Raw genomic sequence first — 16,409 nt, forward strand, 5'->3', positions numbered from 1 at the left:
AATAGCAATTATATATTTATAGATTTTTGTAAATAACCATTTTACTTTTTTCTGTTCTGTTCATTTCTCCCTGAAAGTTCTAGTTATCATCTGGTGTCATTTCATTAGTCCATAGAATTTTGCTCCCATCACCTCTTTTTTGCTCTTATTTCCAAATATATTACATTCTTATATATTATGACCCCATCAATACATATATTGTTTTATACAGCTGTTTTCTCATTCAGTTAAGAGAAAAAAATAGAAGTGTGAATTTATATTGTCTTTCAAAATTACATAATTATCTTTATTTTTGCTTTTTTGTGTGTGCATACAGATTCAAATTAACACCTGGGATCATTTGCTTTAAGCCCAAAGAACTTCCTTGAAGCCTGAAGCATGTACTGTAGGACAGTCCTGTTAGAAATACATTATTTTTGTTAATCTGAGAATGCCTTTATTTTGCTTTCATATTTGCTTCAGTTTTGGTGAATATGATTCTCTATTCACCATATTTTAAAGCATTTGAACATGTTTTTCCACTTCTTTTTGATTTCCATTGTTCATAATGACTAAACATTTATTAATATTAGAGGAGTCTCCTTGTGAATGTCAGTTGTCTCTTGATGCTTTCGAGACTTTTCTCTTTGTCTCTCAACAATTTCACTATGTTGTGCCTGGGTACGAACATCTTTGTGATTATTCTACTTGGAATTTATTGAGCATTTTGGATGTGTAGATAATTTTTTTTTGTAAAATATGGAAAATGTTCAGCCATTATTTCTTTTTTTTTTTTTTTCCACACGCACACACTGTATTTTATTTTTACAAGAGATAGATAGACTGACACCAAGCATTGTACATGGATGACCACAACAAAAGCAACAATGATTGCAATTACCAAACATGAAACACACTTATACTATGTCATAACATTGACATTCAGTCCAGTAATCCTCCACTGTAACAGCTCCTTTACTTTGCAGTGAAAATTGATTTGTATATTATTTTCCTCTGAGTCCTTGTGGGATTTTTTTTTTTTTAATTCAGACAGAAAGTCACAAAAATTATACTCATCCTCATCAGTTCACTCAGTCCCATGTAATTAATTTCTTTTTTTTCATCTTGATCTTTTGTTAGCACTTTTATGAGTTCATCAGTTTTTCATTAGAGTTCTGAAAATGCTTATTCATTCAGTTCAGCAGTACAGTCAGTTACCAGAAACCTGTACTTGTCAGAGTCTTTTCCATGAATTTCTTGAAGATGAAACTCTTTTATAGGAACATATTTGCAAAATCATCAGAGTACACCCAGAACTGTCTGTAAATGACAAAAGACTTAAAAATGACCATGGTTAAAGATTTGATGAAAGTTCATAATAATGCAGTTGACAAGAAAATTAGTTATTTCTGAGATATACATTTTAAAGTAATAACTAGGATTATTACTTATAGCATTATACCAGAACATATAAGATTTTTAGACGTTTCCTGTAATGTCTGAAACATTTATATTAACATATTTCCATACATATTTCCATACAAATACAAATATAAGATTTTTAGAAATTTCATGTAATGTCTGAAACATTTATATTAACATATTTCCATACATATTTCCATACAAATACAAATATAAGATTTTTAGAAATTTCATGTAATGTCTGAAACATTTATATTAACATATTTCCATACATATTTCCATACAAATACAAATATAAGATTTTTAGAAATTTCATGTAATGTCTGAAACATTTATATTAACATATTTCCATACATATTTCCATACAAATACAAATATAAGATTTTTAGAAATTTCATGAACTGTCTGAAACATTTATATTAACATATTTCCATACATATTTCCATACAAATACAAATATAAGATTTTTAGAAATTTCATGTAATGTCTGAAACATTTATATTAACATATTTCCATACAAATAACCCAATGAAAGTTTAGTATTAGTTGTTTTGTTTGTTTTTTTTATACTGCAGGTTCTTATTAGGCATCAGTTTTATACACATCAGTGTATACATGTCAATCCCAATCGCCCAATTCAGCACATCACCATCCCCCCCTCATCGCAGTTTTCCCCCCTTGGTGTCCATATGTCCATTCTCTACATCTGTGTCTCAACTTCTGCCCTGCAAACTGGCTCATCTGTACCATTTTTCTACGTTCCACATACATGCATTAACATACGATATTTGTTTTTCTCTTTCTGACTTACTTCACTCTGTATGACAGTCCCTAGATCCATCCACTTCTCAACAAATGACTCAATTTCGTTCCTTTTTATGGCTGAATAATATTCCATCGTATATATGTACCACAACTTCTTTATCCATTCGTCTGTTGATGGGCATTTAGGTTGCTTCCATGACCTGGCTATTGTAAATAGTGCTGCAATGAACATTCGGGTGCACGTGTCTTTTTGAATTACGGTTTTCTCTGGGTATATGCCCAGTAGTGGGATTGCTGGGTCATATGGTAATTCTATTTTTAGTTTTTTAAGGAACCTCCATATTGTTCTCCATAGTGGCTGTATCAATTTACATTCCCACCAACAGTGCAAGAGGGTTCCCTTTTCTCCACACCCTCTCCAGCATTTGTTGTTTGTAGATTTTCTGATGATGCCCATTCTAACAGGAGTGAGGTGATACCTCATTGTAGTTTTGATTTGCATTTCTCTAATAATTAGTGATGTTGAGCATCTTTTCATGTGCTTCGTGGCCGTCTGTATGTCTTCTTTGGAGAAATGTCTATTTAGGTCTTCTGCCCATTTTTGGATTGGGGTGTTTGTTTCCTTGATATTGAGCTGAATGAGCTGTTTATATATTTTGGAGATTAATCCTTTGTCCGTTGATTCATTTGCAAATATTTTCTCCCATTCTGAGGGTTGTCTTTTCGTCTTGTTTATGGTTTCCTTTGCTGTGCAAAAGCTTTGAAGTTTCATTAGGTCCCACTTGTTTATTTTTGTTTTTATTTCCATTACTCTAGGAGGTGGATCGAAAAAGATCTTGCTGTGATTTATGTCAAAGAGTGTTCTTCCTATGTTTTCCTCTAAGAGTTTTATAGTGTCCAGTCTTATATTTAGGTCTCTAATCCATTTTGAGTTTATTTTTGTGTATGGTGTTAGGGAGTATTCTAATTTCATTCTTTTACATGTGGCTGTCCAGTTTTCCCAGCACCACTTATTGAAGAGACTGTCTTTTCTCCATTGTATATCTTTGCCTCCTTTGTCATAGATCAGTTGACCATAGGTGCGTGGGTTAATCTCTGGGCTTTCTATCTTGTTCCATTGATCTATGTTTCTGTTTTTGTGCCAGTACCATATTGTCTTGATTACTGTAGCTTTGTAGTATAGTCTGAAGTCAGGGAGTCTGATTCCTCCAGCTCCATTTTTTTGCCTCAAGACTGCTTTGGCTATTCGGGGTCTTTTGTGTCTCCATACAAATTTTAAGATGATTTGTTCTAGCTCCGTAAAAAATGCCATTGGTAATTTGATAGGGATTGCATTGAATCTGTAGATTGCTTTGGGTAGTATACTCATTTTCACAATGTTGATTCTTCCAATCCAAGAACATGGTATATCTCTCCATCTGTTGGTATCATCTTTAATTTCTTTCATCAGTGTCTTATAGTTTTCTGCATACAGGTCTTTTGTCTCCCTAGGTAGGTTTATTCCTAGGTATTTTATTCTTTTTGTTGCAATGGTAAATGGGAGTGTTTCCATAATTTCTCTTTCAGATTTTTCATCATTAGTGTATAGGAATGCAAGAGATTTCTGTGCATTAATTTTGTAACCTGCAACTTTACCATATTCATTAATTAGCTCTAGCAGTTTTCTGGTGGCAGTTTTAGGATTCTCTATGTATAGTATCATGTCATCCGCAAACAGTGACAGTTTTACTTCTTCTTTTCCAATTTGTATTCCTTTTATTTCTTTTTCTTCTCTGATTGCCGTGGCTAGGACTTCCAGAACTATGTTGAATAATAGTGGTGAGAGTGGACATCCTTGTCTCGTTCCTGATCTTAGAGGAAATGCTTTCAGTTTTTCACCATTGAGAATGATGTTTGCTGTGGGTTTGTCATATATGGCCTTTATTATGTTGAGGTAGGTTCCCTCTATGCCCACTTTCTGGAGAGTTTTTATCAGAAATGGGTGTTGAATTTTGTCAAAAGCTTTTTCTGCATCTATTGAGATGATCATATGGTTTTTATTCTTCAATTTGTTAATATGGTGTATCACATTGATTGATTTGCGTATATTGAAGAATCCTTGCATCCCTGGGATAAATCCCACTTGATCGTGGTGTATGATCCTTTTAATGTGTTGTTGGATTCTGTTTGCTAGTATTTTGTTGAGGATTTTTGCATCTATATTCATCAGTGATATTGGTCTGTAATTTTCTTTTTTTGTAGTGTCTTTGTCTGGCTTTGGTATCAGGGTGATGGTGGCCTCATAGAATGAGTTTGGGAGAGTTCCTTCCTCTGCAATTTTTTGGAAGAGTTTGAGAAGGATGGGTGTTAGCTCTTCTCTAAATGTTTGATAGAATTCACCTGTGAAGCCATCTGGTCCTGGACTTTTGTTTGTTGGAAGATTTTTAATCACAGTTTCAATTTCATTACTTGTGATTGGTCTGTTGATATTTTCTGTTTCTTCCTGGTTCAGTCTTGGAAGGTTATACCTTTCTAAGAATTTGTCCATTTCTTCCAGGTTGTCCATTTTATTGGCATAAAGTTGCTTGTAGTAGTCTCTTAGGATGTTTTGTATTTCTGCGGTGTCTGTTGTAACTTCTCCTTTTTCATTTCTGATTTTATTGATTTGAGTCCTCTCCCTCTTTTTCTTGATGAGTCTGGCTAATGGCTTATCAATTTTGTTTATCTTCTCAAAGAACCAACTTTTAGTTTTATTGATCTTTGCTATTGTTTTCTTTGTTTCTATTTCATTTATTTCTGCTCTGATCTTTATGATTTCTTTCCTTCTGCTAACTTTGGGTTTTGTTTGTTCTTTTTTCTCTAGTTTCTTTAGGTGTAAAGTTAGATTGTTTACTTGAGATTTTTCTTGTTTCTTTAGGTAGGCTTGTATAGCTATAAACTTCCCTCTTAGAACCGCTTTTGCTGCATCCCATAGGTTTTGGGTCGTCGTGTTTTCATTGTCATTTGTCTCTAGGTATTTTTTTATTTCCTGTTTGATTTCTTCAGTGATCTCTTGGTTATTTAGTAACGTATTGTTTAGCCTCCATGTGTTTGTCTTTTTTACGTTTTTTTCCCTGTAATTCATTTCTAATCTCATAGCGTTGTGGTCAGAAAAGATGCTTGATATGATTTCAATTTTCTTAAATTTACTGAGGCTTGATTTGTGACCCAAGATGTGATCTATCCTGGAGAATGTTCCGTGTGCACTTGAGAAGAACGTGTAATCTGCCGTTTTTGGATGGAATGTCCTATATATATCAATTAAATCTATCTGGTCTATTGTGTCATTTAAAGCTTCTGTTTCCTTATTTATTTTCATTTTGGATGATCTGTCCATTGGTGTAAGTGAGGTGTTAAAGTCCCCCACTATTATTGTGTTACTGTCGATTTCCTCTTTTATAGCTGTTAGCAGTTGCCTTATGTATTGAGGTGCTCCTATGTTGGGTGCATATATATTTATAATTGTTATATCTTCTTCTTGGATTGATCCCTGGATCATTATGTAGTGTCCTTCCTTGTCTCTTGTAACATTCTTTATTTTAAAGTCTATTTTATCTGATATGAGTATAGCTACTCCAGCTTTCTTTTGATTTCCATTTGCATGGAATATCTTTTTCCATCCCCTCACTTTCAGTCTGTATGTGTCCCTAGGTCTGAAGTGGGTCTCTTGTAGACAGCAGATATATGGGTCTTGTTTTTGTATCCATTCAGCCAGTCTATGTCTTTTGGTTGGGGCATTTAATCCATTCACGTTTAAGGTAATTATCGATATGTATGTTCCTATGACCATTTTCTTAATTGTTTTGGGTTTGTTTTTGTAGGTCCTTTTCTTCTCTTGTGTTTCCCACTTAGAGAAGTTCCTTTAGCATTTGTTGTAGAGCTGGTTTGGTGGTGCTGAATTCTCTTAGCTTTTGCTTGTCTGTAAAGCTTTTGATTTCTCCATCAAATCTAAATGAGATCCTTGCTGGGTAGAGTAATCTTGGTTGTAGGTTCTTCCCTTTCATCACTTTAAGTATTTCATGCCACTCCCTTCTGGCTTGCAGAGTTTCTGCTGAGAAATCAGCTGTTAACCTTATGGGGGTTCCCTTGTATGTTATTTGTCATTTTTCCCTTGCTGCTTTCAATAATTTTTCTTTGTCTTTAATTTTTGCCACTTTGATTACTATGTGTCTCGGCGTGTTTCTCCTTGGGTTTATTCTGTATGGGACTCTCTGTGCTTCCTGGACTTGGGTGGCTATTTCCTTTCCCATGTTAGGGAAGTTTTCGATTATAATCTCTTCAAATATTTTCTCTGGTCCTTTCTCTCTCTCTTCTCCTTCTGGGACCCCTATAATGCGAATGTTGTTGCGTTTAATGTTGTCCCAGAGGTCTCTTAGGCTGACTTCATTTCTTTTTATTCTTTTTTCTTTAGTCTGTTCCGCAGCAGTGAATTCCACCATTCTGTCTTCCAGGTCACTTATCCGTTCTTCTGCCTCAGTTATTCTGCTATTGATTCCTTCTAGTGTAGTTTTCATTTCAGTTATTGTATTGGTCATCTCTGTTTGTTTGTTCTTTAATTCTTCTAGGTCTTTGTTAATCATTTCTTGCATCTTCTCAATCTTTGCCTCCATTCTTATTCCGAGGTCCTGGATCATCTTCACTATCATTATTCTGAATTCTTTTTCTGGAAGGTTGCCTATCTCCACTTCATTTAGTTGTTTTTCTGGGGTTTTTTCTTGTTCCTTCATCTGGTACATAGCCCTCTGCCTTTTCATCTTGTCTATCTTTCTGTAACTGGTTTTTGGTCCACAGGCTCCAGGATTGTAGTTTTTCTTGCTTCTGCTGTCTGCCCTCTGTTGGTTGAGGCTATCTAAGAGGCTTGATGGGAGGCTCTGGTGGTGGGTAGAGCTGACTGTTGCTGTGGCGGTCAGAGCTCAGTAAAACCTTAATCCACTTGACTGTTGATGGGTGGGGCTGGGTTCCCTCCCTGTTGCTGTGGCGATCAGAGCCCAGTAAAACCTTAATCCACTTGACTGTTGATGGGTGGGGCTGGGTTCCCTCCCTGTTGGTTGTTTTGCCTGAGGCAACCCAACACTGGAGCCTACCCGTGCTCTTTGGTGGGGTTAATGGCAGACTCTGGGAGGGCTCACGCCAAGGAGAACTTCCCAGGACCTCTGCTGCCAGTGTCCTTATCCCCACGGTGAAACAGAGCCACCACTCGCCTCTGCAGGAGACCCCCCAACACCAGCAGGTACGTCTGGTTCAGTCTCCCCCAGGGTCACTGCTCCTTCCCCTGGGTCCCGATGCACACATTACTTTGTGTGTGCCCTCCAAGAGTGGGGTCTCTGTTTCCCCCAGTCCTGTCACAGTCCTGCAATCACTTCCCACTAGACTTCAAAGTCTGATTCTCTAGGAATTCCTCCTCCCTTTGCCGGACCCCCAGGTTGGGAAGCCTGAGGTGGGGCTCAGAACCTTCACTCCAGTGGGTGGACTTCTGTGGTATAAGTGTTCGCCAGTCTGTGAGTCACCCACCCAGCAGTTATGGGATTTGATTTTACTCTGATTGCGCCCCTCCTACCGTCTCACTGTGGCTTCTCCTCTGTCCTTGGACGTGGGGTGTCCTCCTTGGTGAAGTCCAGGGTCTTCCTGTCAATGATTGTCCAGCAGCCAGTTGTGATTCTGGTGCTCTCGCAAGAGGGAGTGAGAGCACGTCCTTCTACTCCGCCATCTTGGTTCCAGCCATTATTTCTTCCAATAGTTTTCCTGCTGCTTTCTCTCTGATTTTGCCTTCTGATACTCACATAATATTTAATTAATGTAGTTAATCCATTGAGTTCTGGCTGGTTATATTATTATTTTTGACAATGCCTTGTAGCATAAATTGCTTCACATTTGGTCTAATTAAATTTAAGGCCATTTACTGGGCTAATTTTTTATGCCATTCTTTGAGGTTAATTTTCTGACCCCAAGAATGTTCTTTTAGATATCTCTTTCCATGATTTTTTCTGGTGAACTAATTAGCCTATGGTTTAGCTTGTCCTAAATTAAGAAAAGCTATTATTTGTGAAAGAATCCTTAGACTTGAAATTCCCCACATTCTGTATCAAATAAAATCAGCTCTTTTGGGTAAGCTTGTAAACTTTCTATTCTTATGGACAATTTCTTCTCCTGGGAAAAATCACCCAGCCACTACTCCAGGTGCTGGGATGGGCAGTAGCATCTGGTCTTCTTGTTGTACCTTTTGTGTGTAACGTTGGCCCTCATATCAACATAGTGTTATGGCACATGAGGCCTCAATATTTTCATCCTGCCACCACTGGGTTAGAGCTGGTGTAGGCTTGGTGGTGTAATGGAGAACCTAACTTAAAGTGTATTCACCAGGAATATAGCTTCTTCAAATTGAAACTGAAAGGAATGAAAAATGCTGGTTGCCTGTCCCACCTAATAAGACACTGTATCCATTGATTTGTATCTAATGGAAGAGAAATCCATGTCTTGTTTGCCATGCTCAACAGCAATGGGGCTTTTGTCAGTTTGAGCTAGGGAAGTGGAGAGGAAAGGATCAGGTTATGTCCCAAGTGCCACAGACTCTTACTATTCTTAATGATGTTTGGTACAGTGTTGTGAATATATGTTTCTTCATCTGCTGAATTTTTTAAAGGAAATATCCAGAGAATATGAGAAAAAGTAATTTCCAACAGTTATGATTATACAACTTGGAAGTTAATACACAGAGCTCCTCATGCGGTCATTCCAAATGTGAAACTCAGAACAGATTATTTTTAATGTAGTCCAATTTATACATTTTTCCTCTATAATCAATGATTTATTTGTCCAGTCAATAAACATATCTTTTCTGCAATGTCCCAAATATACTGTATTATGTTTTAATATAAAATATTTATTGTTTTACCTTTCACATTTATATATTAAATCCAGCTGGAGGTTATTTCTGTTTGTAGTGGGAAGTAAAGTTTCCTTTGAATATGTTGGACTGTCATTGGACACTCAGGAATAACCAATCGGGGTTAATTGTTTATGTTGTATCATTCTTTTAAAGTGTTGTTTTATTTGGTTTGCTAGTATTTCCTTGAGGATTTTTTCATTCATGCTCATTAGGGATATTGGTCTGTAGCTTTTATTTTTTGTGGTGTCTTTGTCTGGCTATGGTATCAGGATAATGATGGCCTCATAGAATGAATTTGAAGATATTCCCTTTTATTTTTTAGGAGAGTATAAGAATTGGCATTAATTATTCTTTAAAGGTTAGGCAGAATTTACTTCTGAAGCCATCTGACACTGAGATTTTCTTTGTTGGGAGTTTTAAAATTATTCCTTCAATATCTTTATTTCTTATTTATCTGCTCAGGCTTTCTATTTCTCCTTGATTCAGTCTTTGTAGGTTGTATATTTGTACGAATTTATTCATTTATTTTAGGTTGTATATTTTGTTGGTGTATAATTGCTTAAAATAGTCCCTAATGATCTTTTTTTTTTTCTGTGAGATCAGTTGCAATGTCTCCTTTTTCATTTCCAATTTTATTTATTTTTGTAGTCTGTCTTCTTCCATAGTTATTCTAGCTGAATTCGTGTTGATTTAATTTATCTTTTCTGGAAACCATGTCTTTTGTTGATTTTTAAAATAGATTTTCTCTTTTCTATTTTATTACTTCTGCTTTAATCTTCATTATTTATTGCTTTTGATAAATTTTGGTTTACTTTAAATTCTCCTTTTTTCTAGTTTCTTGAAATGTAAAGTTGTTTATTTTCCTCTTTTTTAATGTAGGCTTTTATTGCTGTAAACTTTCTTCTTAGTACTGATTTTGCTGCATTCCACAAGTTTTTGTATGTTGTCTTTCATTTCTTTGTCTCAAGAGAATTCTTAATTTCCATTTTGATTTCTTCTTTGACTCAACAGTTGTTTAAAAATGTGTTGTTTAACTTCCATGTATAAGTGAATATTCCTGTTGTATTTCTATTATTGATTTCTAGTATTATTGTGGACACAAATAATAAACGGGATTATTTCAATCTTCTTAAATAGATTAAGACTTTAGTTGTGACATTTCCTGTAATCTATTCTGGAGATTTATACCTGTGCACCTGAGAAAAATGAGTAGTCAGTTGTTATTGTGTGGAATGTCCTATATATGTCTGCCAGGTCTACGTGGTCTATAGTGTTTTTCAGTTTTCCTGTTTTCTTATTGGTTTTCTTTCCAGAAGAGCTATCCATTGTAGAGAGTGGGGTACAGAAATTTCCCACTATTGTTATATTGCTGTCTATTTCTCCCTTCATATCTATCAATGTTTGCTTAATATATTTAGGTAATTTGTTGGGTGCATACTATTTATAATATTTATATGTCTGTGTTGAATTGAATCTTTTATCACTATATAATGACATTTGTTACTTGTGACAGTTTTTTACTTAGTATATCCTCTCTGATATAAGTTTAGCAATCTCTGCTCTCTTTCAGTTATAATTTGCTTTGGACATGTTTTTTTCACACCTTCACTTTCTGCCTATGTGTGTCCTTATATCTAAAGGGAGTCTTATGTATGCAGTGTATAGTTGAGTCTTTTTTTTTTTTTTTAATCTCTTCAGTCAAACTATGTTTTTTGATTGGGAAGTTAAGCCATTAATATTTAAAGTAATAATTGATAGGTAAGGATTTACCATTGCCATTTTATTAATTGTTTTCTGTCTTTTGTAGACTTGTACACCTCTTCTTTTACTGACTTTATTTGTGAATTGTTGATTTTTTTTCAGCTGTGTGCTTTGATTCTTTTTTCTTTGTCTTTGGTGTATAACTGTATATTTTTGGTTCTGAGTACTACAGAGCTTGCATCCAAAGTTTTATAGTTATAGCAGTCTGTTTTAAGCTGATAAAAACTTCAATTGCATATAGAATCTATACACTTTATATTCACAAATAATTTATGTGATCAATGTCAGTTTTTTCTTCTTCTTATATTGGGTTTCCATTAATACATTTATATGTTTATAGTTATAATTTCTACTTGTTTTTTAAATTTATATAATAATATTTAAAGTGTTTTACATTTTAGTATTAGAGTATGGCAATATTCAGTGTTTGTGTTTATATTTACTTTTAGCAGTGAGATTTATACTTTCATATGCTTTCACATTATTGTTTAGCACCTTTTTGTTTCAACTTAAAATAACTTTTTTTGGCACCACTTCTAAGGCGGATCTAGTGGTTTTTGTTTGTCTGATATTTTTTGTATTTTCTTTATTTGTAAAGGACAGTTGCTGGGTAAAGTATTCTTCATTGGCTGTTTTTCTCTTTCAACACTTTGAAAATATTATCCCAGACTTCACTGACCTGTAAAGCTTATGTTGAGAAACTCACTGATAGTCCTAAGGGGGTTTCTTTATATGTGATAAGTTGCTTTTATATTGATGCTTTCAAAATTCTGTCATTGAGTTTTGATAATTTAATTATAATGTGCCTAAGCATAGTTCTGTTTGGGCTCATCCTATTTGAAAACTTCATGAAATTGTATGTCTGTTTCTCTTCCAAGGTTTCAGAAGTCTTCAGTCATTATTCCATTAAATAAGGTTTCTGCTCCTTTCTCTCCTCTCCTTGTGAAACTCCTATAATGCATATGTTGTATTCTAAGTGATGCTCTGTGTCTGCCATAGGCTTCCTTCACTCTTTCATTCTTTTTCCTTTTTATTCCTCCAACTGAATATTTTCAAATGACCTGTCTAAAATTTCACCGATTCCTTCTTCTGCTTGCTCAAGCCTGCTGTTGAAGTTCCTTATTGGATTTTTCTATTCAGTCATTGTATTCTTTAGCTCCAGGAATGTTGTCTGGTTCTTTTTAACCGTTTCTATTTCTTTATTGAATTTCTCATTTCTTCATGTATTTTTCCCTCATTTTGTTTAGTTGCTTATGTGTGTTCTATTGTAGTTCATTGAACTTCTTTGGGATGATATTTTAAGTTCTTTTTCAAGAAGTTCATAGATCTATATTTATGTAGGGTCTGTTTCTATATCTTTGTTTATTTCCTTTGCTGGTGTTATGTTTGCTTGATTCTTTATGATTCTTGTAGTCTTTTGTTGGTGTCTGTGCATTTGTACGAATAATCATCTCTTTCAGTCTTTACAAATTGGCTTCAGAAGGTAAAGACCTTCACCAGTTAGCACAGTCAGACATTCTGGGCTGGTCGGTTAGCAGAGTTTGTGAGCAAGTCATCTGACAGTGTCCATTGGTAAACCTATTGCTGGTATCATTGACCACGGTTATCTGGTCTAGCAATGGGTCAGATTGGAGCTATGCCTGTGGGTGTTTTGCAGAGCTGTCACCAGATCTGCAATTAAGGAGGGATGTCTCTGTGTCTGTGGGTTGGTTGAACAGTCATTAAGACCATGTTTGGATGGAACAATCTCTAGGATAGCAGTAGTATCTATGGTCCAGGAGACTGCTACTCTGGAAAGTGGCTGTTGTGGCTTCTGCTAGGTCTGTCAGTAGATGAGATTACCTCTGGGACTGCATATTAGCAAGTTTGCAACTGAGTCTGCTGGAGGATAGGATTGCCTCTGGGCCCATAGTTTGGTCCATGATCCAAAAGCCTGTTACCAGTGTCTTGGGCAGATGTGGCTGCTACTGGGCCTGTGGGCAGGCAGGGCTGGCTGCAGGAAAATAAACAAGTGGAGTTGGAACCAAGTCCAGAGGTGGATATGATTTCTTCCATATCAGCAGCCAGGTCTTTGGTCAGTGACCTTGTTATCAGGGGTGTGATTTCTTCCTTCTAAAAGCATCTTTCCTTGGTCCTGGACTCCACCCAGGTTTTAAACCTCCTACCTAGATCCTGAAGCTCCCACAAAATCACTTTTTTCCATGGATGTTTGTCAAATCAGTGAGTCTGTGGGAGGACAAGGGCTGGGGATCTCCTCTTTGGCAATATTACTGACCTCTCTCCTGGGAATATTCATATTTATATTTTTCTTTGCTATTCTTTGGCAAAAAACAGTTTTAAAATATATTTTAAACTCCCTCATGTCAATTAATATATCTCTGCACTCTAAATGTAATGGTTACATAATACCCTGACATATGGACTCAGACAAGCTCATTTCTTTTTGTTTTTACATTTAGATTTTTGACAGTGTGTTCCTATTAACATAAACTGTAAGAAATGCACTTGTACATGTATTTTTGGACAATTATTTCCTAGGTCATACTTTTTCTTAATTGACCTATAGTTGATTTACAATATTATATTAGATTCAGGTGCACAACGAAGTGATTCAATATTTTTATAGATTATACTCCACTTGAAGTTATTATAAAATATTGGATATGTTCCCTGAGCTGTACAATATATCCTTGTAGTTTATTTCTTTTATACATAGTAGGTTTTCCTCTTAGTCCCCTATCCCTATCTTGGCTCTTTCTCCTTCTCTCTCCCCACTGGAAACTACTAGTTTATTCTCTATATCTGTGAGTCTGTTTCTTTTTTGTTGTTTTATTTTTAGCTTCCACATACAAGTGATATTATTCAGTATTTGTCTTTCTTTGTCTGACATATTTCACTAAGCATAATACCCTCCAGATCAATCCATGTTGCTGCAAAAGGAAAATTTTATTCTTTTTATGGTTGAGCATACTCCACTGTGTGTGTGTGTGTGTACACACACACACACACACACACACATATATATATATATCTCACATCTTCTTAACCATTCATCTATTGACAGAAACTTAATTTGTTTCCATATATTGGCTATTAGAAATAATGTTGCTATGAACATTGGGTTGCATGTATATTTTACATTAGTGTTTTAGTTTCTTTGGGTATATACCCAGGAGTGGAACTGCTGGATCTTATCGTACTTTTATTTTTAGTTTTTTGAGGAAACTCCATATTGTTTCCATAGTGAAAGCAACAATTTACATTTCTTTCAATAGTATACTAGTGCTCCCTTTTCTCCACATCCTACCGTTACTAATTCCCTTCCACTTTGAATGTCTTTTATTTCTTTTACTTGTCTGATTGATGTGACTAGGACTTCCAATACTATGTTAAATAGAAGTGGTGAGAATGGGTATTCTTGTTGTGATCCTTATTTTAGAAGAAAAGCTTTCAGTTTTTCACCATTGAGTATGATTTTATCTGTTGCTTTGTTATAAATAGCCTTTATTATGTTGAGATTTGTTTCCTCTATGCCAACTTTGAATGGAGTTTTTATCATGAATGAATGTTGCATGCTATCAAATGCTTTTTCTGTTTCTATAGAGATGATCATTTAATTTTCATCCTTCCTTTTGTTAATGTGGTGTATCATATTGATTGAATTTTGGTATTGAAACATTCTTGCATCACTAGCATATAGCCCACTTCATCATGGTATATGAATCTTTTTATATATTGTTGAATTTTTTAAACATCTTTATTGGAGTATAATTGCTTTACAATGTTGTGTTAGTTTCTGCTGTATAACAAAGTGAATCAGCCATATGTATACATATATCCCCATATCTCCTCCCTCTTGCACCTCCCTCCCACCCTCCCTATCCCACCCCTCTAGGTGGTCACAAAGCACTGAGCCGATCTCCCTGTGCTATGTAGCTGCTTCCCACTAGCTATCTATTTTACATTTGATAGTGTATATATGTCAATGCTACTCTCTCACTTTTATTCTCTCATTATTGGTTTGCTCAGATTTTCTATTTCTTCATGATTCAGTCTTGATAGCTTGAACGTTTCTGTGAATTTATCCATTTCCTCTAGGTTATGCCATTTGTTTAGGTATAATTGTTGATAGTAGTCTTATGATTGTTTTTAGTTCTGTGGTATCAGGTGCAATACGTCCTCTCTTTCATTTCTGATTTTATTAGTTTGAGTCTTTTCTCTTTTTTTCCTAGTCTAGCTAAAGGTTTGTCCATTTTCTTTCTTCTTCAGAGAAACCAACTCTTAATTTTGTTGATTTTTTTTTTCTATTGTATTTCTAAACTCTATTTGGTGTATATCTGTGCTCATCTTTGTTATTTCTTTGCTTGTGCTAATTTTGGGCTTAGTTTGCTCTTTTTCTAGTTCTTTGAGTTGCAAATTTAGGATTTTTTTGAGATCTTGTATTTTTCCTAATGTAGGCCTTTATTATTATAAAATACCTTCTTAGAAATATTTTTGCTACATCTCATGAATTTTAGTGTGCTGTCTTTCCATTTTTGTTTTTTCAAATTATTTTTAAAGTTTTTTTTATTATTTATTTTTTGACCAATTGTTTGTTCAGGAATGTGTTGTTTCATATATAAATATTTGTAAATGTTCCAGTGTTCCTCCTGGTATTGATTTCTACTTTCATAGCATTGCATTCAGAAGAAATACTTGATATGATTTCAATCGCTTAAATTTGTTAAGACTTTTTTCTTTTAATAATCCAACATACGATCTACCCTAAAAGATGTTCTATGTGTGTTTGAGAAGAATGTGAATTCTGCTGCTGTTGGATTGAACGTTCTGTGTATGTCTGTTAGGTTCATTGGTCTAACTAGTTCAAGTACAATGTTTCACATAGATTTAGTGTCTTTATGATCTATCTATTGTTGAAAGTAATATATTAAAGTCCCTTCCATTATTGTATTGCTGTCTATTTCTTTTAGTATTTATTTTATATAATTAGGTGCTTTGATTATGGGTATATATATATATATATATATATATATATATATTTACTATTGTAATTTCCTCTTGAAAAATTGACTTCTTTGTCATTATATAATGACTTTTTTTCTCTTGTTATAGCTTTTCACTTAAAATCTACTTTGTCTATATATGTATGGCTAACCCTCCTCTCTTTTTCATTCTATTAATATGAAATATCTTTTTTGACACCTTCACTTTAAACCAGTGTGTTCTTAAAGCTGAGATGAGCCTCTTGTAGGCACCATATTACTAGGTCTTGTATTTTTATCAATTTAGCTATTCTATGAGTTTTGTTTGAATAATTTACTCTCTTTACATTTAATTACTGAGAGGTAAGGACTTATTATTGTCCTTTTGTTTGTTCTTCCTCTTTGCTGTCTTCCCTTTTAATTTGATAATTTTATTTAGTGCTAATTTTAAATTTCTTTTTCTTTATATTTATGTATCTATATATGTTTTTCTTTGTGGTTTCCATATGGCTTACATAAAATATTTTATAGTTATAAAAATCTATCCTAAGCTGATAAAAGTTAACTTTGCATGCAAAATATCTACCCTTTACTTA

Source organism: Balaenoptera acutorostrata, chromosome X (genome assembly GCF_949987535.1).
Source record: "Balaenoptera acutorostrata chromosome X, mBalAcu1.1, whole genome shotgun sequence".
NCBI classification, from domain to species: domain Eukaryota; kingdom Metazoa; phylum Chordata; class Mammalia; order Artiodactyla; family Balaenopteridae; genus Balaenoptera; species Balaenoptera acutorostrata.